Source organism: Sus scrofa, chromosome 7, assembly GCF_000003025.6.
Source record: "Sus scrofa isolate TJ Tabasco breed Duroc chromosome 7, Sscrofa11.1, whole genome shotgun sequence".
NCBI lineage: Eukaryota > Metazoa > Chordata > Mammalia > Artiodactyla > Suidae > Sus > Sus scrofa.
The window spans coordinates 45,525,205-45,550,001 of NC_010449.5; the positions used below are offsets into that span (position 1 = coordinate 45,525,205).

At 40.9% G+C, this 24,797-nt stretch overlaps 1 protein-coding gene and 1 pseudogene across 10 annotated transcripts in view; both read right to left on the reverse strand.

The window, feature by feature from the left end:
* The window catches only part of PKHD1 (PKHD1, fibrocystin/polyductin), a 477,788-nt gene that overhangs the window by 77,851 nt on the left and 375,140 nt on the right, over positions 1 to 24,797 (reverse strand). The gene's annotated exons all lie outside the window — the stretch shown is intronic.
* LOC110261538 lies at positions 8,099 to 9,524 on the reverse strand (annotated as a pseudogene).

Consider the following 24,797-nt stretch of genomic DNA (forward strand, 5'->3'; position numbering starts at 1 on the left):
TTCCCATCATCCTTTCTTTCCATCTACTCTCAAATTCCTGAAAACATAGGTTTTCCTTTCATTCTGTTTTCTGTTAATTACTATTTAATTTTTCTCAGCTTGTTAGATGGGTCTCTGTTCACTGAAGTTTACCTTTTTTTTTTTTCCTTCAACCTACTGATGCTTTTCTCAGGGATGTTACTGAAAGCCCAAACCTCAGTTCCAGTTCTAAGATTCAGTTGCCTTTTTTTTCCGATTGAGTCATATTTGGCTTCATCATAGCATTTGTTACTGGTTTTCTTGAAACATGGTTTTGCTCTATTTCTAATTCCTCTCTTATGCCTGTTTCTCCTCAACTGTTGCTGTTGTTTGATGGGCCCTCCTTCATCCACCCGTTTTAAGGGAAGGCCTTCAGTTCTTTGTCTTATCTCATCATACATTATGCCCCTGGACAAGCTCAACATACAAACACAACACGAGACAGAGACAGGGAGATTGACTGATGTGCCAGGGGACCCCAGATTCATCCTGTCTCCTGAATGACAGAAGTGTCAACTACCTTCTCTTTCAAGGTATTTCTCAGACACCCTCAAACACACCCACGTTCCTGCAGCCCCTCTATATCTCAATATGAACCATGTATTCATTACCTTCTACCTGAAAATGATTCAATCTAAGAGTCCCAGACAATCAATAGTTTACTTATCCCTTATCACATAGGTAAATTTATAGGAAGAGGCTCCTACAGAATAACTTCTAACCTTTAAACAGACCCTATGCCCAAAACTGTGGGGAGCAATTTTACCAGTCTAATCATAACAATAAATAATAATGTAACAGTCAACACAAAAGCTCAATATTATTTTCATCTCCATCTAAAAATGAGAAGACAGGAATTCCCATTGTGGCTCAGAGGGAACAAACCCGACTAGGATCCATAAGGATGTGGGTTCAATCCCTGGCCTCGCTCAGTGGGTTAAAGATCCTGTGTTGTCATGAATTGCTGTATAGGTTGCAGATGTGGCTCGGATCCCATGTTGCTGTGGTTATGGGTAGGCCAGTAGCTGCAGTTCTGATTCAACCCCTAGCCTAGGAACTTCCATATGCCTCAGGTGCAGCCCTAAAAAAAAAAAAAGGCAAAAAAAAAAAAAAATGAGGAGACAGAATAAAAACAAGTTCCGAAACTTGCTGAACAAATAACTGATTGAGACAGGAGACCAATCCAGCCCGTCTGTCTGCAGAGCCACTCAGTGTGCTGAGATGCTGCCTCCAGGAGACCCCGGAGGCATTAGATGACAATATTCGGTGACAGTGGTATAGCCACCCTCTCTTTTATTCATGGAAAAAAATAACAATAATAATAAAAGCAGACTACTTGTATTGAGTGCTTACAAGGTGATGCATACTGCTTTAAATCTTTAGAAGCAATAACTCCATGGCCTAAGTATGACTATCACTCCCCCTTTTACAGATGAGAGAAATGAAGTGTATATGGTTTAAGCAACTTTTCCATTTTTAAATAGCTTGAGGAAAGCAAATCCTAGACAGTCTGTTCCAAACCCATGCCCTTGACCTCTGTACTATACTCTCCAGCTACTTAAGCCCTTTGGTGTGTTTCTTAAAATAATATTGAGGGCTGGGCCCTATACCCCTCCCCCCCACCAGCTCCACCACCAAACCATGTGTCTTTGTCCCAATAATTAAAGCTCTGCTGTTATGATGCTGACTCTTTTCTTTTCTCTCTCTCCCTGTTTGGGCTTGTCAGTTTCTAGCAATGTCTGCAAAGATTTTTCTTTCTCAGTTCCCACAAAACCCTTCCCCATTCTGTTTCATCCTGGATAATCTAATTTTACTGATCTTTTTTCACAAGCCACACAATCCCACCGCTATCAAAACCAAAACAAAAGGCAAACACAAACAAAAATCCCCACTCCATCCAATTATCACGCTCTCCATATGTTCTTCTATATATATGTAGGGTGAGCATACAATTTATTGTCTAAACCGAGATGCTTTTGAGAGTGGTTGTGTTATGATGACACTGGGACAGCAAGTGTGAACTCAGGTTGTCCTGGGGAAACTAGGAGGTATGGTCACCTCACTGCTGACCCACAGAGGACAGATCAGTTGCACAAGAACATTTTGACTGAAGAGATTTCCTAGCTAACAGCTTCCCCACTGGCAAGGATAGCATGTTTTCTTCCAATAGCACTGGCGACAGACAGAAGAATTGGAATTCTGTTGGGACCTTTGAATCACAACAAGCACAAAGAAAACAATCTTGCCAAAATTTGAAAACAGAAAATGCAGAATAAAAGAATAAGCTTTAAGGTTCTAAATCCATTATAAACAATGGCAAGTAGACAGAACTGAATAAAAATGGACTTAAAAGTATTTAGTGATATTTCTTTAAATCAGCAGGGTTTAAAGAACAGAGACCTTACTTCTTAAAGTCTTCCCAATAAAATCCTCAGTTTAATCTCATTGAAAACACTCATTTCTTGTTAAATAAACATTACCTAATGAACAAAGGATTTTCACAAAATCCTTTCATATCTTGTTATTCTCAAGTATAAATTAAAGCTTTTAACTTGTCTTTATAACGCAACCTCAATGTCAACCCTCTAACCTTCCTCCGTAGCATTTAATACTGTTATTTCTGAAACATAAAGAAAGGCCAACTTGCCAATAAAAAAAAAAAAAAAAAAGGGACAAGACAAAGAAGAAAAGATGATTAAATGAAATTCTGGGTTCTTAATCTATTAAATTGGTAGTGATCAAGAAATAACTTCTGCCTATTCAACCTATTTCTAGGGTTCCTTTCTATATATCTTTGGAATGAAAAACACTGTTGCAATTACCTGTCTCAGAAATTGATACTCGGGAGCATTTTTTTTCATAGGTTGTGAAAAGTGTTAACTGATGGCTATTGAATATCATTGGTTTAAAATAACAATGAGAGTATACATGAACATCACTGGACAGTATATTAATTACACATCTCTAAGTTTTGTAGAGGCCCTAAGGTACATAAAATTCTATTAGTTAACAGTGAATTCTAGAATGGAAACCTTGGGAGTTTCCATTGTGGTTCAGCAGAAACGAATCTGACTAGCATCCATGAGGATTCAGGTTCTATCCCAGGCCTCATTCAGTGGGTTAAGGATCCAGCATTGCCATGAGCTGTGGTGTAAGTCACAGACACAACTTGGACCTCAAGTCGCTATGGTTGTAGCATAGGCCAGCGGCTTTAGCTCTGATTTGACCCCAAGCCTGGCAACCTCCATATGCTGCAGGTGTGGCCCTAGAAAAAAGAAAAAAAAGGCAAATAGAATGGAAATCTTCTCCTTCTGCTCTACCATCTTGTATCTACTGTACATTTGGATAAGAAAAGCAGAAGAAAAATGACATAAGTCCAAAATGAAATTTTGAAGTAAGAAAAGTTTGCCTTTGATGGCCTTTTGGTTCTTGAGAATAAAAAAAAAAAAAAAAAAAAACCCTCCCATTTTTGGGTTCCCTAAAATATTCTCTATTCCTACAGAAGAAAAAATCTGCTCTCCTTATTGGAATAGTGATGAAAATTTGTTTTAACAAGTTGGCACTCCCAGTTTGCATTTTCAAGTTTACCTTTTAAACTCTCTAGTGGATTTGAAAGTCTATCTTCATGTAAAGGAATTATAAACATCAGGCTTCAAGCAGTGCTGCTATTTTTAGAAAGGGGTCCTCCCCAGTCTGCAGACCCATAGCACTCTGAGGATGGATCTGAAGCCAATTTTGCTTGAAGGATTTGGCAGTGATGGTCAGACACCAAGTTAGCCAAGGATGGTTGCTAGTCTGCAGCCCATAGGTGCATCACTGATCCCCAGGAAAGTGGGGCATGAGACTGAAGATTTTAGAAGACAAGTTTTCAGGAACAGAACAGAAAGATTCATGGAAGCCATGAGCCCAGTGAAGCAAAAATCTGTCCAGATATTTTTGGACAAAAATCTCCCAAACCAAAGACTGAGATACCCAATCCTGTCCCCCATGCGCTTTCTGCTGGACAACCCACTGCATATAATCATCTGGTCCACACCCCCTACTATCTACTATCTTATTTCCATAAAGGTTATTTTCCAGATCCAGCATTCATAGAAGGAAATCAACAGGATTTTTCTGCTCTAAAAGCCTTCAAGTTTAAAGATCAAAGAGCTAAGGAGAGGATTATCCAACTGGAAGTCAGAGGTGAAACAGAGAACTCTAGCCCTGGCGAATGGTCAATGAGAGAAAGAGAACTCCATGGTGGGCCATGTGCTCCAGAAACTGTGTGCTATTGATTGCGGGAGAGGGGGGAAAACTGATGATGGATCCCTGAAAACTAACTATAACAGCAACGAGAGGAAAATGGTGCTTAGTCTCACATGTTAAAAAATGATCCCCATAGCAGTCCACTTAATAAGCTACTTTGCATGCATGCCTAATCAAACATGCTATGAAATAATCATAGTGCATAGCATGAAATTTGTGTTAGATTAACACTGCTTTGCAACTTGCCTGATTATAATAATAAGCATCCTCCCTTTGTGCCCTGAGTCTGATTCAAGAGGTCCTTCATGGAGTTCCCTTCATGGCTCAGCAGTTAATGAATCTGACTGGGATCCATGAGGATGCAGGTTCAATCTTTGGTCTTGCTCATTGGGTTAAGGATCTAGTGTTGCTCTGGCTGTGGCTGTGCTGTGGCTGTGGCCGGCAGCAGCAGAAGCTCCACTTCAACCCCTAGCCTGGGAACTTCCATATGCCTCAGGTATGGCCCTAAAAAGCAAAAACCACACACACACACACACACACACACACACACAAAAAAGAAGTCCTTCATAAAAATCCCTCCCATGCCTTATCTATACTTCCCATGTCCAAGGCACTGTGCTTGATGCTAAAAACAGATCATCTGCACTTTTTCAGAGGGGAGGACTCCCAATCTTAGAATGACTGACATATTGCACTGGACAGTTCTTTGTTGTCAGGACCATCCTGGGTTCTGAAGGATGTTTAGCATCATCCCCGGACTCTACCCACTAAATGCCAGTAAGTACACCTTCAAGCCCCCCTGTTGCGACAACCAAAAATGTCCCCAGATATTGCCAAACGGCCCTAAGAGATAAACTATTCAGGTTGTGAAACCACCACTGTACAAGGATTCTCCTCATAGCCTGTCCTTATATTACTTACCTTATGTGGAGTAGTTGCCCCCTTACCATCAAAAACCTCAGCTAAAACTCTCCCTATAAACAACAGCAACAGCAAATATTCCCATTGAGCAGGAGGTCTAAATTTCAACTCTGCGTGTTTGTAAAAGTCTATGTCTCACACGTGGCGTTCATTTTTTAAAAACAGTCATCACTGAGATTATGCAAATGCTAAGTATGTTGCCTTTGACCCTAAAATAATGCTACGCATTTAACACCTACCTAGGAGATAGGAAAGCAGAAAAGGATTACATTGTACCAGGCAATGACATTGTCCCATACTTAGGGAATCAAAGCAGTATATTAGAAAGAAAATGATACAAAGTAACTGTCTGAAGAGTTATTAGTTACCAATGATTTGGGAATAATTAGCTCTGAGACCATAGCACTTAAAGCACTGAACAATCATATTACAAATATGGAGGGGCATATTTGAAGAGGCATTTGCCTTGCCTCATAAAATATAGGACGTCAAGGAGTAAAAAATCCATTACATTATATGGGATTTTTATCCAGTCATTCCTGTAGATGGTAGAGTGGAAAATCAAATCCTTGAGAATTAGATCAAGCCTATCACAGCATTCCTCATCATTTGGGAATCTCACCAGTATGGTCAAAAAGTCCAAAATAACATTCGATTTTGGAAATGCTAATGAATTTACTTGCACCTAAAGAAACTTCAGCCGAAGTTTCTCATCCCCATCTCACCAGTGAGAATCAACACTGTGTGAAACAATGGTCAAAGGCTTTATTTAAATGTCCTTCAAAAGCATCAGATAATTCCCTAAGCCAGAAGCAAGATGTTAGACTAGGCAGACTAACGATCTGATCTAGGATGGTAATTCCCAGAGTTCCTGAGGAACTCCAACATCCATCATTTAATAAATATGTGGTTTCCACTGGACGCCAGACTGAGTGAAAAAAAATCTCAGCAGTGAGAAAATTGTCTGCGTTTTCCTGGCATATCAACATGCATGTCCGTTAAAGCAAGGCTACTTCTAACATAACACATTTCTAATTTTTCTTTCAAATTCTGTTTTACTAATTAATGCCAGAATGAGTACAGAGGGAAGATCTACATAACTGGACAATAAAGTGATGCCTTCAAACAAGATCTTACACCTTGGCCTTTCGAACAATTGTAGGAGTTTCCTTTCTGATAATACTATTTTACTGCTTTTGTAAAAATAGAAAAATACAGCTGACTTTTCTGCCTTTCTACCTCTTTTTGTTTGTTTGTTTGTTTTTTGTCTTTTTACCTTTTCTAGGGCTGCTCCCTAGGCATATGGAGTTCCCAGGCTAAGGGTCGAATCGGAGCTGTAGCCACCGGTCTACGCCAGAGCCACAGCAACGCGGGATCCGAGCTGCATCTGCGACCTACACCACAGCTCATGGCAACACCGGATGGTTAACCCACTGAGCAAGGCCAGGGATTGAACCCGCAACCTCATGGTTCCTAGTCAGATTCGTTAACCACTGTGCCACAATGGGAACTCCCCTTTCCACCTCTTAGATAACTTGATCATGGCTTTCAAAACCCATGGTCTCCAGTTGTGATGAGCCTGGGAAGTAACCACCTAACTGTAAGCAAGCCTCAGTTGGTTACACAATTACTTAAATCTTATTGACTGAGAGATTTTTTTAATGATAGTTTTTAAAATATCATATGGTAATTTTTTTTTCTTTTGGTGCACAGGTGTATAGAGTTCATCAATGTATGGCTTTGTGTAACTACTTACACAATTAGGATACAAAACAACCCCCCTTATGCCCCCAAACTCCCCGAGCTACCCTTTTATAATACTAGTCTCACCACACTCAGACCTCCAGTAACCACTGACCTTTCCATTAGCTTTACAGCTTTTCCTTTCACAGACTATTACATAGCTGAAATTATACAATGTGTAGCCTTTTCATACCGACTTCTCTCTCTCTCACATGTCTTTGGGAATCATCTATCTTGCCTGTATCAATAGCAACATCTATCAACAGTTGTTCCTTTTTATCTCTGAGTAGTATTCCCTTGCATGGATATAACCACAGCTTGTTCTTCTAGACCCTGGTGGAGGACATTGGGTTGTTTCCAGCTTCTGACTATTGCCAAAAAAGCTGCTCTGAACAGTCATCTACAGGTTTTAATGTGAACATAAGTTCTCATTTCTCTAGAGTAAATTACCAGGAAGAGGATTTCTGGGGCATCATGTAACTTCGTAAGATTGTTTTTCGAAGTATCTCTAATTCTGCGCCCCTACCAGCAATGTAGGACAGTTCAGTTACTCCACATCCTCACTAGCTCTTGATATCAGAGGTTGACAGTCTCAATTTGAGAATTCTAGAATGATTTTCTTTAAAAGGATCTTTATCAACTGTTATAAGAGAATATTTTTAGCCCTCCAATTGGGAAATGGCATTATTTCCTAATAAAGTGTTTTATAAACGCACTTTGATGTCAAACATTTGAAACTATAATAAAAGGTCTTATTCACTACTATAAGATCCTCTAAAATTGTACTATAAAATTGGTCACGGGAGTTGTAATGACTCTGACCTCATTTATTTATTTTTGTATCTATGACAACTATAAAAATGTGTTCCATGCTTTGGGGGGCTGCTATTAGGACCAGAACCAGGGAGTTTCCATTGTGGCACAGTAGAAATGAATCTGACTAGTATCCATGAGGTTGTGGGTTCAATCCCTGGCCTCACTCAGGAGGTTAAGGATCCAGCATTGTCATGAGGTATGGTGTAGGTCACAGACATGGCTTGGATCCCACGTTGCTGTGGCTGTGGTGTAGGCTGGCAGCTGCAGCTCCAATTTGACCCCTAGCCTGGGAACTTCCATATGCCACAGGTGCTGTCCTTAAAAAAAAAAAAAAAAAGGACCAGAACCACACTCATTAGTTCAACAAAAAAAATATTCAGTGAGAGTAGTCATGGATAGGACAGATTTGGCTTCTATATATAATTTGCCTGAGTGCCTGAGTGATAATTCAATCTAAAGACATGCATAGGTGTATATTAGCTGGGGATATTTTAGAACCTGACCTTAGGTTGATCAATACCAGGTACTCTAGCAGAAAATGTCAAATGTGCTTCGATGCTGATCTCATTGCAAATAATGAAATTACCAAGTGTTTCTGAGAAATGAGTACATATTAGAACCTGAAATAGAATACAGATTATGATGACTGAACAAAACCCTCCAGTTCCAAGCTTCTGGGAAAACAAAACAAAACAAAAAAACAGATCTAGAATGCCAACATTCCAGAATGCAGATCTAGAAAGCCACGAATGGTACGTTAAAATATCCAACCTTTTTTGATAAATAGAAGGAGCGTCATCATCAGTAGCTGAAACTCGATTCTCCTCTCTGGCTAAGGATGTCACCAGGCCCCATAGATGTCCCCCACCCTTCCCTCAGTGCTCTCCTGCTCTTCCTTCCCTGAGTGCGCTCCTGTCCAGGTTCCCAGTTTTCATCTCCTTGCCTTATTAATCCTACTAGGGTTCTTCTTCTCTAAGTCCTCTGGGTTGTTCACTCTGGATCACATCTGGAGCTGTGCCACGGAAGACAAGAGCTGGTGAGGGACTGGATTCGCCTCCATCTCAGACTCCAAACTTAGCCCGACCCCCAGTCCCTTGGCTGGATCATCCAGAGATGGAATTAGACATGAAAAGTTCATTTGTTTTTTGTTTTTTTGTTTGTTTTTAAGGGTTTTTTTTTGGGGGGGGAGTAAAATGAATTTATTACAGAATGGTCTGAGGCAACGTTCGATTTATCATTAAAAAAAGGCCCTATTTTTTGTGCTGTAGAATAACGGTAATGTGAGAGAGTACAGTTATGAGCTTCTTTTTACTGGGTTTCTCTGATAGTACAGCACAGTGTAGTCATTTCTGCAATGGTAGAATAAATTTTTTTTTAAAAGTCTCTTCTGTGCGTCTCTTCAAAAAGTGATGAACAATAACAGAGAATGGGATTAAAAAGCCATTTTCTTCTATTCATTCTGTAATACTGGAACCAGGACTGTTATCATCACAGGCTACAGTTTTCGCTTTATCCACTTTAAGAAGTTCTGTTACTTCTCTGAATTCAACAGCATCCAATACAAAAGTCCACACATTATTGCAGAATCTGGATGTATTTAGAGAGCCCCTGAAGTAGACTCTATTCCTGACCTTCTGTGCATATGCTGAATTTATAGCCTCATCAAACTGAAGTAGAACTTGAAGGGCAAGTTGCAGGGTAATCTGTTGAGATGGTGTAAGCTCATCCAGGGTTCCCTGAAGACTGTTTCCCAAAGTAGTATTTTTTTTTTTTTTTTTTTTTTTGTCTTTTTAGGACCACACCCTTGGCATATGGAGGTTCCCAGGCCAGGGGTCTAATCGGAGCTACAGCTGCTGGCCTACACTATAGTAACAGCAATGCCAGATCCAAGCCGCGTCTGCAACCTACACCACAGCTTATGGTAACGCCAGATCCTTAACCCACTGAGTGAGGCCAGGGATCAAACCCACAACCTCATGGTTCCTAGTCGGATTCATTTCCGCTGTGCCACAATGAGAACTCCCAAAGTAGTGTTTCTGTACAACTGATGTGCTATGGCTTAGGTGGGAGAAATTCTTTTTTTAAATTCAGGTGTGCATGGATGTCCTGTGGGTCTTGGGGAGCTTCCTGGGGAGGTAGGGGACAGCTGTGGCTCACTGAGGAGGCAAGGACACTGGTGGCAGAGGCACCAAGGAGTGCTGATTAACCTGAGCTCTCCCAGATGTTGCCATTTTATTTATTTATTTTGTATTTTAGGCCTGCACCCACAGCATATGGAAGTTCCCAGGCTAGGGGTCTAATCAGAGCTACAGCTGCTGGCCTACACCACAGCCACAGCAATGCCAGATCCGAGCCCTGTCTGTGACCTACACCATAGCTCATGGCCGTGCCGGATCCTTACCCCACTGAGCGAGGCCAGGGATCTAACCCACAACCTCATGGTTCCTAGTCAGATTCGTTTCCTCTGCGCCACGATGGGAACTCCAGATGTTGCTATTTTCACACCAAGACCAGGCTCCGCCCCTGAAAAGTTCACTTGTGATGCACTAAGGAAAGGATAATACTTCAGAACCATTCTTTCCATGTGCTCCTAACACTCCCTTCAATAAAACACAGCCCATTATCTGAAAGCCCTGTGAAATGTGAGGGGAACAGAAACTCTTGCTTATACAAAAGGCTGAGTTTTCTAAGAGTTAGGTGAGTCACTCAGAAAGTTCAGCTTCTAACAAGACTTCTCAGACATAAAGCCAAGGGAACATAATCAATTCACCCTAATTGACTGCAGATGGTTTTATTAATATAACCAATAGTTTTAAACCCCCCAGCCAATTAGTTTGTCAAAAGGAGGTTAAATTTTCTTGACTGGTTTATTCCAACAACGTTTAGGTAGGATTAACAGTACAACCCACTCATTGGGAGCCAAAAATAGACAAGTGAAATTAAGAAGGACTTCCCAGTAACCAAAAGAGAGAAAAAGAAGTTTTACTAAAATGTTCATCTTTAGCCAAGACATTAACTCTGGGTTTTCTTTTATTCAATGCAATTCTTTTGCTATGGAGTTAGCTAATTATGAGCTCTTTTAAACTGTTTTTACGGTTGGTGTCACTGGTAAGGCTGCATTTGAGAGTATTACATTAGAGTTAAGTAACCACCAATTTGGCCTGACATATTAATTCAGAGCCATCTCTGGAGCTGTGTGACTTATCACCTCTAGCGCTTCACAGATTTTGTCAGCTTCTAATGTGTGGCAAAGTCAAGTCTGTCTGAAGATTCTAGCATCCATTTCTGAGCATATGTCTCCTGGTCCAGCCTGGTCATTTAAAATAATCCTCATTATCAATATTTATGTTTCCATTGCATTTTTAGGATTCCATTCATTAAAATTCTAATGGGATAAGGCAAAATCTTTCTCCAAAGCTGAGCAGCTAGAGAAGTAAATCAATTACCCACTTTTTACAAAGCACCCATTCTGCATTCAGCCCTATGCCCAGGCAAGAAAGGTATTAAAAGGAGGTCAGACATAGCTACAGGTGAGAGGGAGAACTCAGGATTTTAAAGTCTAGGCTAGTGTTACAATTAGAGAAATTTTTAACAACCATTCATTTCTTTTTTCTTTTTCTTTCTTTCTTTTTTTTTTTTTTTTAGGGCCGCCGCCATGGCACATGGAGGTTCCCAAGCTAGGAGTCAAATCAGAGCTGTAGCCCATGGCCTACAGCACAGCCACAGCAACGTCAGATCCAAGCTGTGTCTGCGACCTACACCATAGCTCATGGCAATGCCAGATCCTCAACCCACGGAGTAAGGCCAGGGATTGAACCTGCATCCTCATGGATGCTAGTCAAATTCGTTTCTGCTGAGCCATGATGGGAACTCCCATTTCTTAAATTTATATAGAGTATTTGATAGAGCAGCGGTCAGCAAACATTTCCTAGAAGAGACCTGAGAGTGTTTTAGGCTTCACCAGCAATGAGGCAAACTTGAGGATATTACATACATACCTATTTAATAAGAGAGAAAACACCTTTCCATAAACGTTTATGGGTGAAATTCAAACCTTGTATCAGATTTACCTTATCTCAGACAATGTAATTATCAGATAGAATTGCTATATATCTTATCTTCTAAGACCTCAATAAATAATAGGAACAATAGGAAATTCAACGTACTAAACATTCTATGGGGCTCAAATTGTCAGAAATCCATTTTTGGCTTGGAGTTGCTTTCAATTAAATCACCTGAGTGTTTACTATAATTCTCCTGGAATTTGGGCTAGGATGAGGATAAAAAGAGAAAGAGCCTCTTGCCCTGAAAGCACCAAAATTCAAGAGCAGACAGACAAAAGGACCAAGTGTAATAATGGACAAAACATGCAATAAAACTATGTATACAGAGCTATATAAACATTTGTATAGAGTGCTACATAAACACAGAAGGAGGACTTATGAAAATACTGGGGAAAGTTCCTCTAAAAATGTCTATTTCTCCACTTGTAGTCTTAGTAATAAGGACATTGGACCTTCAGAATATTTAATTAAGAATCCCCATTTTGCTTCTGAATAGCCATTCTGGTCCAATTTCACCATAGCTTTACAGATGGGCATTCCAGGTAATTTGTCTGAATTGGAAGGAATAATGAGGACGTAAGTCAAGAGGTATTTTATTTATATGCTTTTATGACCTCTATCACACTGTCTTTCATTCTGACATTTAAAATACTGATTGTTTGAGGAGTTCCCGTCGTGGCGCAGTGGTTAACGAATCCCACTAGGAACCATGAGGTCGCGGGTTCGGTCCCTGCCCTTGCTCAGTGGGTTAAGGATCCGGCGTTGCCGCGAGCTGTGGTGTAGGTTACAGACGCGGCTCGGATCCTGCGTTGCTGTGGCTCTGGTGTAGGCCAGTGGCTACAGCTCCGATTCGACCCCTAGCCTGGGAACCTCCATATGCCTTGGGAGCGGCCCAAGAAATAGCAACAACAACAACAAAAGACAAAAAGACAAAAGACAAAAAAAAATAAAATACTGATTGTTTGAGAACTTAAATAAATGGAGAATTTTCCCCTAGTAGTTTCAGGAATTAAAATAAGGGTTTACAGGAACAAACAAGAAAACCCCAGACTATTAAACACAAATCCAAGCTAGAAGAAAGAGGGGTGAAAACTTTTTTTTTTGTCTTTGATTTCTTTTTAAGTTTTTCAAACTAGTATAGCATTCAAGAGGCAAGAAATACCAAAACCACACACTTATTTTATAAATTCTAAAGGATGAATTTATTATATTAATGGAATGGATGGGCAATGGGACCGACTGTACAGCACAGGGAAATGTGTGTGATTGGGTCACTTTGCTGGACAACAGAACTTGAAGAAACATTGTCAATCAACTATACTTTAATAATAATAATAGTAAATAAAGTAAATAAAATTAATGGGAAACCCTGCCACATTGTGATAGATATCAGAGCTACATTTTCTACTTTAAACTGCACTCTCATAGGACAACAAACCCCTTGGAGTGAAAGAGAAGATTCCACTGGGCATGTCTAATAAAATTCTATCTCAAACAAAAAAAAAAAAAAAAGAAGAAGAAGAAGAAGAAGGATAGAGTTCCCTGGTGGCTCAGTTAAGGATCTGGTATTGTCAATGTTGTGGCTAGGGTCGCTGCTTTAGCACATCCTCAGTCCCTGGCCTGGGAACTTCTGCATGCCAGGGGCATGGCCATAAATATATAAATACACATATACACATATACATGCATTTAGAAGAAAACCAAAATCATATGTCTCCTTTCTCCTAAAGAGGCTGATAGTGAACTATGATCTGGCTGACTGATGAACCATTAAAAAGGTTCATAATCTTTTCCTCTTCAGATACCTGTTAGATGATTATATTACACCCAGAGGTCTACCTTTGCTTTTAATTCCTGGAAAGTTTATCTGGCAATCAAATGTAAATACAAAGAGCTGAAGATGAGGCATTTTAACATGGGTAAAATGGAGTTGACTATTCAGATCCAGGAGGTAGGAGCGAGTCTGGAACAGCAGTAAGGATTTGGGACCTAAGAGTCAAAAGAAGAGGCATTAATAAGATCAAGTGGAGAAAAAAGAGGAAACAGAGAAGACGGTTAATGACAAAACTTTAAAGATCTCTAACATTGGAAGTATGGGGAGAAGAGGACTCAGAGTATATGAAGAGGAGACAATGGCTAGGGCAGTGGAGACTCCAAAAGTTCTGTTTTTCTAGGACTTAGACCAGCAATCAGGTCCAAAGGGGGCTCGAACACTCTTTACGAGAAATGAAGAAATTCAATTACATCTATTCAAGAGTAGGGGATGCTGCTGGCCATTACATTCCACCCCAGCCCCCGTTTTCAGTTACTCTAGTACTGAGAAGTTGGAAAACCAAGGGAGCATGTTGCCTTGGAAACCAAAGAAGGATGGAATTTGGAGAATCGGGGAGCAGACTCAGGGTCAAATTCTTCAGAGACTATACAGATGAGGGGGAAACATCCAGTAATTTGCAGTTGCTGATTCTGGCCAGTGCAATTTCAGGGAAGCCACACAATGCAGCAGAAGAGACTGAATGAGACCTAAGGAGTCAGGGCGGGCAGACTTTTCCTTAAAGAAGTTTGACTATGAAGAGATGAAGAGGATATAGCAAGAGCCACAGGAGATGGAGGGTCCAAGGGCCTCAAGAATAGTTTGAAGACACAAGTAGAGACCTATCTCAGAGCTGTTCCTCAGAGCCCAATGTGATAGACCTGCAATGCCCACCACACAAATTGACGGCTGCCCTTCCCCAGAAAATGTCTCTCCCATAGGCCCCATTTCCATCTAAAATCCACAATGAAAGATTCATTTAGTTGGGCCTTAAAGGCTTTTTACTGGCAGCAGTTTTCTATTAAAGCGCAAATACCCAAGAAACCACTGGAAATAAGGTTGGAGTAGATGCTTGAAGTAGAAGTAAGGGAAGTAAAAAGGCAAACACCAAAGAAAATCTTTGCCTGCCTCACAGTTTTGCCTAAGTTGCCCCTGAATTTGATTCAGCAGGAGTATTAACAGAAAATCACATGTGTCCTGTAATGGACAGAGAGCTCCGATTAATCACTGGTGCTGTTCAGCTGAAGATAACCCTTCATGTCTGACATGCATAGAACCATCATACATAGTTTGTCAATTTCCATGAATGAAAATACAGCACCGGGAACTCTATCCAATCTCTTGGTATAGAACATGATAGAAGACAGTATGAGAAAAAGAATGTATATATGAGACGGGGTCACTATGCTGTATAACAGAAATTGACACAATACTACAAATCAACTGTACTCCAATAAAAATAAAAATTTGAAAAATCAACTTAATAAGCTTAATACTAATATGGATAAAAATTAAATCTATTAGGTGATACACATGGCACTTCAAAATGTTAAATGCCCAGGGTCAAACTTAAAAGGATTCATTGAAGTTCTCCATAATTACAATCACAGAAGTGGAATAAGGAAATCTAAATCTGACAGTGGTTATTAGATGACTTTGAAAGGTAGCAGAATACCCCTGCCAAAACAAACAAACAAACAAACAAACAAAAACCCAAGACAATTTAGAAGTACCACATACAAGACAATTTAGAAGTACCAGATAAAAGCATAGCATAAATTTGTAAAGGTGTCTTCCCTCCAATCTCTACCAGGAAGGACTGAAGTTCATCTTCTGAGACTCTAGACATGTATCAGCCCAGAGATGATACCAGAGGAATCCAGATGACAAACTTTACCGTGTAACCCTGATCTGCCATCAGTGTCTCCATATATTTACCTTCCCACAATCTGCCACACCTAGAAGTTCAAAATCCCTTTCTTTCTCTTGTCATTCTTCTTCACAATTACAGTGAAATGTTCAAGTCTAAAGCTCAAGTTCTAACAACTCTTTTGAGTTACTCATCACTGAATACTCCCATGCATATGCACGATGTACACATTGATAAACTTCTGTTTGCTTCTCTCTTGGAAATCTTTTTTTTTTTTTTTTTGGTCTAATTTGCAGGGCTCCAACCAATGAAGCCATGATGGGTAGGATTTTTTCCTCCTCTACACATTACTCTTCAGGTATTTCTTCAACAACTGAAATAGCTCATTGATGTTTGTGTCTGATGTGTCTGCTCTCTCCCCATGCTAAGCTCTTGTGTTTTGGATCACAGGCCCACAGGAAAAATATTGCTCTCTCCTAGGCTGAAGGCAGGTCATTCACAATATATGTATGGCCAAGCTATCCATGTCCCTATGTGCACAGGAGCCACTAGAAGAAAATACTTTCTACCTACATCAGAGGACCTTCCTTTTTTTTTTTTTTTTTTTTTTTTAGGGCTGTACCTGAGGCACATGGGAGTTCCCAGGGTAGGGGTCAAATCGGACATGTAACTGTCAGCCTACACCAGAGCCACAACAATGCCTGATCTGAGCCACATCTGCAACCTACACCACAGCTTATGGCAATGCTGGATCTTTAACCCCTTGAGAAAGGCCAGGGTTCGATCCCTCAAGGATACTAGTCAGATTCATTACTGCTGAGCCACAGTGGGAACTCCTTTCCTTCCTACTTTTGATTGAACACCCTTTCTCATCCTATCAAAAACTATTCCATACACCAGCTCTAATTCTCACCTAACTCCAGGATAGGTCCATGTTGATAAAAAATGTGTAGCATGACTAGTAAGAGAGGTAGAAGAAAGAAGAGGAGGAGCTGGTAACATAGGCATTAAACACCAGACAGCATTCCCCATCTAGTCAATCACTGACATGCTTTTGCAGTCTTCAAACTCTGCCTTATTTCATTACCTATCCATTCCTACCTTTCCCCATAGTTCCATCCCAGGTCAAATTCTTACAATGAAATGTCTAGGAAAATGTAGATCTGAGTTTCCTCTGAAATAAAAACAAATTTTACTTTGATTCTTTAAAAATCAAGGAAGTGCTATTTAGGTTTATTTGTGATGTTCCCAAGTGCAATAGTTGAGCCTAGAACCCTGATTTATGAGTGTAAACCATAGCTGAGTTGCTGTATGTTATACCCTCCAAGTCCCTGCAAAGGATCCAAGGATTCACACACTAACCAAGCATTATGTAGACAGGAAGAATAGTATTTGACACATAGATTTTTACCTTTTTTCTTTTCAAATTGTCAATGCTGCATGGTGATTACTAAAACATGCTCATTTCAAAGACTTACTGAGTACACACTAGCTTTATGTTGGCATTAATTTTTCCAATATCAATAAAATTAAGCAATAATTATTACTGTGACAATCTGACATTAAAGAGGGAGAAGGTTCTCTAGTTAAAAAAAATTAGGAGTCACTCTAAGGAAGAATGCTGAACTGAAAATGGTGTCTAAATAGAAACGGACCACTATCTTTACTCATCTTTTCTGCTTCCTTTTTTGTGTGTGTCTTTTATTTATTTATTTATATATTTTTTTGCCTTTTTTTTCCTAGGGCCACTCCCGAGGCATATGGAGGTTCCCAGGCTAGGGATCTAATTGAAGCTGTAGCCGCCAGCCTACGCCAGAGCCACAACAACGCCAGATCCGAGCTGCGTCTGCAACCTACACCACAACTCCCAGCAACGCCAGATCCTTAACCCACTGAGCAAGGCCAGGGATCGAACCTGCAACCTCATGGTTCCTAGTCGGATTCGTTAACCACTGAGCCATGACGGGAACTCTGCTTTCTGCTTCCTTTGGCCTCATTTGAAATGCTCCTTCTCCTGTATAGGGATATATCTAGCCCAAAGGGTGCCTTTGCAAATGAGAAAAGGATCCTTTTCTAAAAATGAGAACAAGGAACTCCAGTATGACTGAGCCCTGGACCAGGAAGCATGTCTCAGAGAGCAGAGCACAGGCTGGGAACCAGCCCTGTGGACCTCACTGACAACCTTGCATCCTTCCACCTGTGCTCTGAATCCTGCATCCTCCTGGTTTCTCCAGTAACCTTGTTCTATACCATTACTTAATATCCACTGACTTCTGAGCATTAAAGGAAGGTTCAGGACCTTCCCTATCACAGAAAATCCCTTCCCTATTCCCACATCCAGCTCTAGCTACCACCCTCCTTCTTTTTGCTCCAATCTCTCACACTTGACAGACTTTTATTTTATTCTATTTTATTTTATTTTGCTTTTTAGAGCCGCACCCACAGCACATTGAAGTTCCCAGGCTAGGTTCCAACCAGAGATGCAGCTGCTGGCCTACGCTACAGCCACAGCACCACAAGAGCTGAGCCCAGCCTGTGATCTACACCACAGTTCACGGCAACACTGGATCCTTAACCCACTGAGCAAGGCCAGGGATCAAACCCACATCCTCATGGATCCTAGTCGGGTTCATTAACCACTGAACCATGAAGGGAACTCCCTTCTTAATAAAAGGTTTTACTTTCACTGTCTTTATGGACTGTCATTTACTCAACCTACTTCTGTCTGCCTCCAGGTCTACAGCTTCTTTCAAACTTCTTGCATCAAGATTGCCAGTGAAGTTACTAGATCCAGTAATTTCCTCTCAAGCTTTATTTTTCTCTCCCTAGTTGCAGCCTCTGATACTGTTGTCATCCCACCTATCTTAAGATGGTTTCTTTCCTTGAATTTAGTGACTCTTCAGTTTTCTGATCTTCCTCTTACATGTCTTTCTGTTCCTCCTACAGACCGTGAGACTCTCCTTGCCCAGTTGTTCCTTCAACATTAGGAGGCTCTTATCATCCTGTACACGTAATTTCACTCAGTCTCTTGGTTCCCATCTGTATGAGGAACCTCAAGTCTTGGACCTCTCCTGTGACCTACAGAGCCACACACCCACTGGGATGTCTAGCATATAGCCCGTATTCAGCATGTCTGAAACTGAATTCTTCTTCTCCCCGTTCTCCTCCACCATGGTTCTCCCTCAGTAAATGGTACCATCAGCCACCCGGTTGTTTCAGGAAGACGCTGGAATTCATTCTTGCCTCCTTTCTCTTCTTTGGTCCCTATACCCAAGTAATCAATAAGTCCACCCAATGCCAACACACAAATCTCAACTCAATGCCTATATTTCTCAGGTCGTCCTCCTGATCTGTGCTGCCCCTCTGTCCTTTGGCCCTTTGGCCCTTTGACCCTGTACTGGATTCCCTCCTTCTCTCACCCCATCCAATCTCTTCTCCACATGGCAGTCAGAACAATCTTTTAAACAGGCAGATCTGATCACGATGCTCCCTAAGTCCTTTAGCTCCTTAGGATCAACTACCTCTTGACCCTTAGGATCATTTCCAAAATCCTTAGCAGGGTCATAAAACTTTATGGGCATAAATCTCACCCATCTTGATGTCGTGTTGGGCCATTCTCAGAATGGATTTCTTTCCATTCTTTAAAAACACGGTATTGTCTACAGTCTTTGTGCTTTTGCACATATTATCTTTCCACCTCACATTCTTTTTCCTACAACTCTTTACCTGAGGAATTCACTCACCTTTTGAATCTAGCTAGCATATCACTTGCTCTGAAAAATCTTTCTCTTAGATCAAAGGTTGATAAACTATGGCCAAATTTGATTATGGCTATTTTGGCTATTTTTAAACCTCAAGCTAAGAACGGTTTTCAAATTTTTAAAGAATTTTAAAAGAACAAAAAGAGAAGGAGGAAGAGACAGAAAAGGAGGAGGTGAAGGAGGAAAAACAGACTATACACAGTCATTAAAGCCTGAAATAGTAAAAACCTAGAATACGTACTATCTGGTCCTTTACAGAAAAGCTTGTTAACCTCTAATTTAGATCAACTTAAGGTCTTCTTTGTGCTACCTTTGTGTGCCCAGGCTTCTTTGTGTGCCTGGGCTTCCTCGGCTTATCACTTAGGCTTTATTGCAATTAGTTATTTGATGCTTCTTTTTTTTAACCTAGACTCTAGGCTCCGCAGTTGGGTACCCCGTCCCTCTTTATCACACTGTATCTACAATAGGTAATACATGGTAGAGAACTCAGTAAACACTGTTGAATGAATTATAATGAAAATAAATGACAGCTTTATGTGGCAGTGTCCACAGACAGGCCACGGAAGTACTTCTATGGGCGGACGGCTAGGACAACCACCTATCCAGTGCCCTTAGGACAATGATGATTTATACTTGTTGTTCCAGAAAAAGTATAAATAGCTCCCCCTTCTAGTCTCAAAAGTGTCCCATGCTGGAGAAGTTAGGAGACTTAGAGAAAGTTCATAGGTCCAACTGCCCAGGAAGATACACACTTCCTAAGACCACTGGAGCAGAAACCACAGTGGCCTCTGTAATCAAAAGGCAGAACACTTCCTACAGAATCATTGTACCATGTAGTGTTCATAAGCCAGAAGAAGGGTAGAAAAATACTGTGTTTATGGGTCATCATGATTAAACTAGACTTTTTTTCACTGACCTGGAAGTTTGCCTTTTTTTTTTTTTTTTTTTTTTTTTTGTCTTTTTTTGCTATTTCTTGGGCCGCTCCTGCGGCATATGGAGGTTCCCAGGCTAGGGGTCTAATCGGAGCTGCAGCCACCAGCCTATGCTAGAGCCACAGCAATGCGGGATCCGAGCCGTGTCTGCAACCTACACCACAGCTCACGGCAACGCCGGATCATTAACCCACTGAGCAAGGGCAGGGACCAAACCCGCAACCTCATGGTTCCTAGTCGGATTCGTTAACCACTGCGCCATGACGGGAACTCCCCCTGCCTGTTATTTTTAACATAGTCATTATGTGAAAATACATCCCACATTGTAAATAACCAACTCGTAAAAGTCAATCCGCGTTGAGTTTGAAATAGCCAGTATAATTACTATTAATCAATAAAGCTCTTTTGTTGACATACACAAGTGAGTCTTTCTTTTTTTTCTTTCAGTATGAGTGGAAAAAAATATACTCTAGCTAATTAATATTGAGGAATGATAAGTTATTTGGGGATGCAAACCTTTAAGAATTCAAATAAACTTCAGAAATCACCCTTATCTTATAGATACAATGTGGAGGATAAGGGAAGCAAATGTTTCTGTGTTGTGTAAGGCTCCCCTGGAAGCAGAAATAGGCTTGTTGAAATTTTTCCCATACATTTAAATAAAATTAAACACAGTTAGTAAGCAAATTTATATTACATCTATTTCTTTAATGATTATGAAATCACTTTGGAATCTTCACACATGAGATTCAACTTCAAGAATACATGGCTAGGAATTTCCTTGAGGTGCAGCAGGTTACTGCAGTGAATTGCTGTAGGTTTGATCCCTGGCCTGGGAATTTCTACACAATGCAGGTATGGTCAAAAAAAAAAAAAAAAAAGTAGGAGCACAAGTTTATATTGTACTTTTTGTGTTCATTAATCTTACTTATCCAAAGAAAGGCATGAATCCCACATCTTTCTTAAATTTCCTTTTCACTTCTTCTCTAAATAGTGTTCTGCCACCATTGGTCTAAGTTGTAAGCCAAACTCATCAAACGCGTGTCTATTACTCATCTTATTTTTTTAATTACTTAATGAATTTTATTACATTTATAGGTGTTGTCTATTACTCATATGATTAATAACAATAGTGAGCATTTATTGAATTTGTACAAGGTACAAGGCACTAAGCTTGCGTGATTCATTTCCTCATCACAACAAGATGAGATAAGCGTTGTTCAATTAAAAGTGAAAAATCTGGGGCTAGGAGCGAATAACTTGCCCAGGATACAGAGTTGGTAAGTCATCCAGATGGAGCCCCACCTCACATCTTTCTGGGTTGATGATGAACCCCCAACCTATAATGATGACCAGTTCCTTCGGAGACCGTCTTGGACACCTTGTACCACATCAAGCCCTCTCAGCTCCACCTCTTATTCCAGCCACTCGTGTGGCTCCCAGTCCGTGCAGAAGAAATCCAACAGTGCCTTTCCTTCTGCCCCTGGGCTTCTCTGATGCTACCGCATGAGATGAAGGACTTAACCTTCATACATGTACAACCAGGAAGTGTAGGGGTTGGGGTGACCTTGGATCAACTGGAGACAGGAACCAGTGTCTTCTCTTTTGACCATGGGCGGAACTGAGATACACTTCCTAGGGATCCTCACAAGGCTTTACAGGATCTAGCCTCTCCTGTGGACCTCTTAACGTTGCTTTCCCTCCTTTGTTTCACTACTTTCCACTCCCCGGGATCATCTCCTAAATAACCAATGTGCAAACTTAGGCTCCGCTTTCTTTCTTTTCTTTCTTTCTTTTTCTTTTTCTTTTTTTTTTCTTTTTAGGCTGCACCTGTGGCGTATGGAAGTTTTCAGGCTAGGGGTCAAATCAGAGCTGCAGCTGCCAGCCTATGCCACAGCCACAGCAATGCCAGAGACGAGCCTCATCTGCAACCTATGCCACAATTTGCGGCAGATCCTTAATGCATTGAGCAAGGCCAGGGATCAAACCTGCATCCTCACAGACACTATGTTGGGTTCTTAACCCACTGGGCCACAATGGGAACTCCTCAGGCTCTGCTTTCAATGGTCCCCAGGAGAAGAGGAGGCCATGTCCCACGCCATCATTAACCGTCTTGTCTCTACAGAGCTTTAGATCACTAAGATGCCATGGCTAACACACTTTATCTGAAGAGGAAATCCGCTGTCTCTGACGGACCTGACTTCTTCATTTCCTGTGAATAGCAGAGTGATCTGCATCTGTAGGGTCTCAGGACTGCATGGAGAATATTTGTCTACCTCTGCTGGAAGCCCTTCTGATTAGTCAGGCTCCTTGAGTTGAAACATAAGGATTTATAATGAAAAAGAATCACACAGTAAAAACAGAAAGAATGAAAAGAAAACAAACCAATAAAGAACCTATCCTCTCATAACATTTGAGGTTCTGGTATTTGCTGGCTTTGGAGGGAGTTCAAAATAAACGAAAGAAATGTGTATTTTATTAAATGCTAATATTTAGAAGATGTGAGGGGGAGGTAAATGCTTCCAATCATATTTGCAAATGGGAATCATCTCCTGGCCCTTTCAAAATGGTTGGATGTTTGCCTTGCGTCTGAGCCACCTACACAGTTTTGGAAGTAACACTGGGGACCAAGGAGAAATGGTGCAAGAGGTAGTGAAGTTACACATGTATCCACCCCTCAGAGCTGGGCATCATGCTGTGTTCCCCGCCTGGGCTGTAATACAATCATGAGCCCTTTCTGGCCAAGGCGCAGCTGCCCATCCGACTCCCTCCCCGGGAAGAGCCTGTTGCTGCTGACTCCACATAGGTCTGCCTGCAATAAGCGCTCTCCTTCCTCGCAACATCTGCTATTGTTAACATGATCTCTGTTTGTCTTGAAGTATAAATAGGCCCCCAATTTCAAGAGTTCAGAAGACACTGAACCGTAACAGGAGAGATCTTTCCTTTTCTTCTTCATAAGAGCCTTATCCCTCTCTTGGGTTTTGGAATTCATTTTAAGAACAACAATGAAATAAAGTGGAGAGGAAGAAGATTGCAGAGGATCAGGAGGACTCTCAGGGGTCAGAAATGAAGAGCTGGCCCTTGCTTTTGTTTTTCCTGTATTTGCTGGAATACATGTTGACGGTCAGTTTGGGCCATTTTCTGTATTTTCATCTCTCCACACTCAAGTTAAGAGTTGGGGGCAAAAGTAGAAACTAACTACATGGTGAATTCCTGCCCAAAGTGTTTTGCAATGTTCAAATCTAACAACTTGTCAAAAATTTTTATTACTTTTTAATTTTATGGCCGCACCCCAGGATGTATGGAAGTTCCCAGGCCAGGGACTGAAGCTGAGCTGCAGCTGCAAACTACACCACAGCTACAGACATGCTGGATCCTTTAACGCACTGTGTCGGGCTGGGGATCGAACCTGCACCCACATGGCAAGCCAAGTTGTTGCAGTTGGAATCTCAACTCATTGCGTCACAGTGGGACCTGCCCAAATTTATCAACTTTTAATTTTGCTTGAATGAGTCAGTTTCTTGTGACATAATTAACGACTTGGTTTCAAGAAGAGAAAATAGGTGAGCATTAGTCCTTGTCTCAGAGACAGGGTATTGGTAAAAAGCAAGGCCGAGATCTGACAGCACTGGATTCCTAGCCTAGACCTGCCATTAGGTAAACTGACCTCACTCCTCTGAACCTCAATTTATTCATCGACAAAATGGATGAAATGAGCAATTATTTTTGATACTGTTATAGTAGTAAATGAACAAGTGCAGGAGAAATGCTTGCTAAGTGTGTTTAATGTTTAATGACTATTAGGTGGTAATGATTTTTCAGCACATGTGATTTTATCTTCCATTGTGACTCTGAAAGGCTAATATTCTTGTTATCTGAGCTCCCTCAGATAGAGAGGAATCAACTCTGTATCTATCTCCAGGCGAGGGGTTAAAATAGATAAAATGCTAGAAGAGCACCTAGCGGGTTGTAAATACTTGATAAATGTCAGCTATTCATCACCATCAGTATTAATGTATCATTAATAATGTACAATTATCCTTATGATTATAATCTGTTTACAGAATGAGCTGGACTCAGCAGGTGCAAGAGAGGAAATTTAGTCTGCTTAACTCATTCTCATTTAAACTCACGCTGTCAAATGATTTTTCTCAGATCCTGGATGAAACCCCAGGTAGACAACATAGCTTTTCTGATTGCTTTCACGTATGAAACATTCCAGTGCAAGTCAGTGCAATCTCAAACCCTCTGAAACCTTCTTCCTTCCCTCAGCTTGGGTCTGCTTCAAGCTGAGACATCTGTAATGGGAAAAAATATGGTTGGATTTGGTTGGTTTTGAATTATTTCTCAACCTTGATGCCTCCTTATTTATTTTTTTCTTTTTAGGGCTATACCCGCAGTATATGGAAGTTCCTGGGCCAGGGGTTGAATCAGAGCTGCAGTTGCAGGCTAGGCCACAGCCACAGCAACACCAGATCCGAGCTGCGTCTGTGACCTACACCGTACCTTGCAGCAATGTTGGATCCTTAATCCATTGAGGGAAGCTGGGGATCCAATCCACAGAGACAGTGTTGGGTTCTTAACCCATGGAGCTACAATGGGAATTCCTTGACT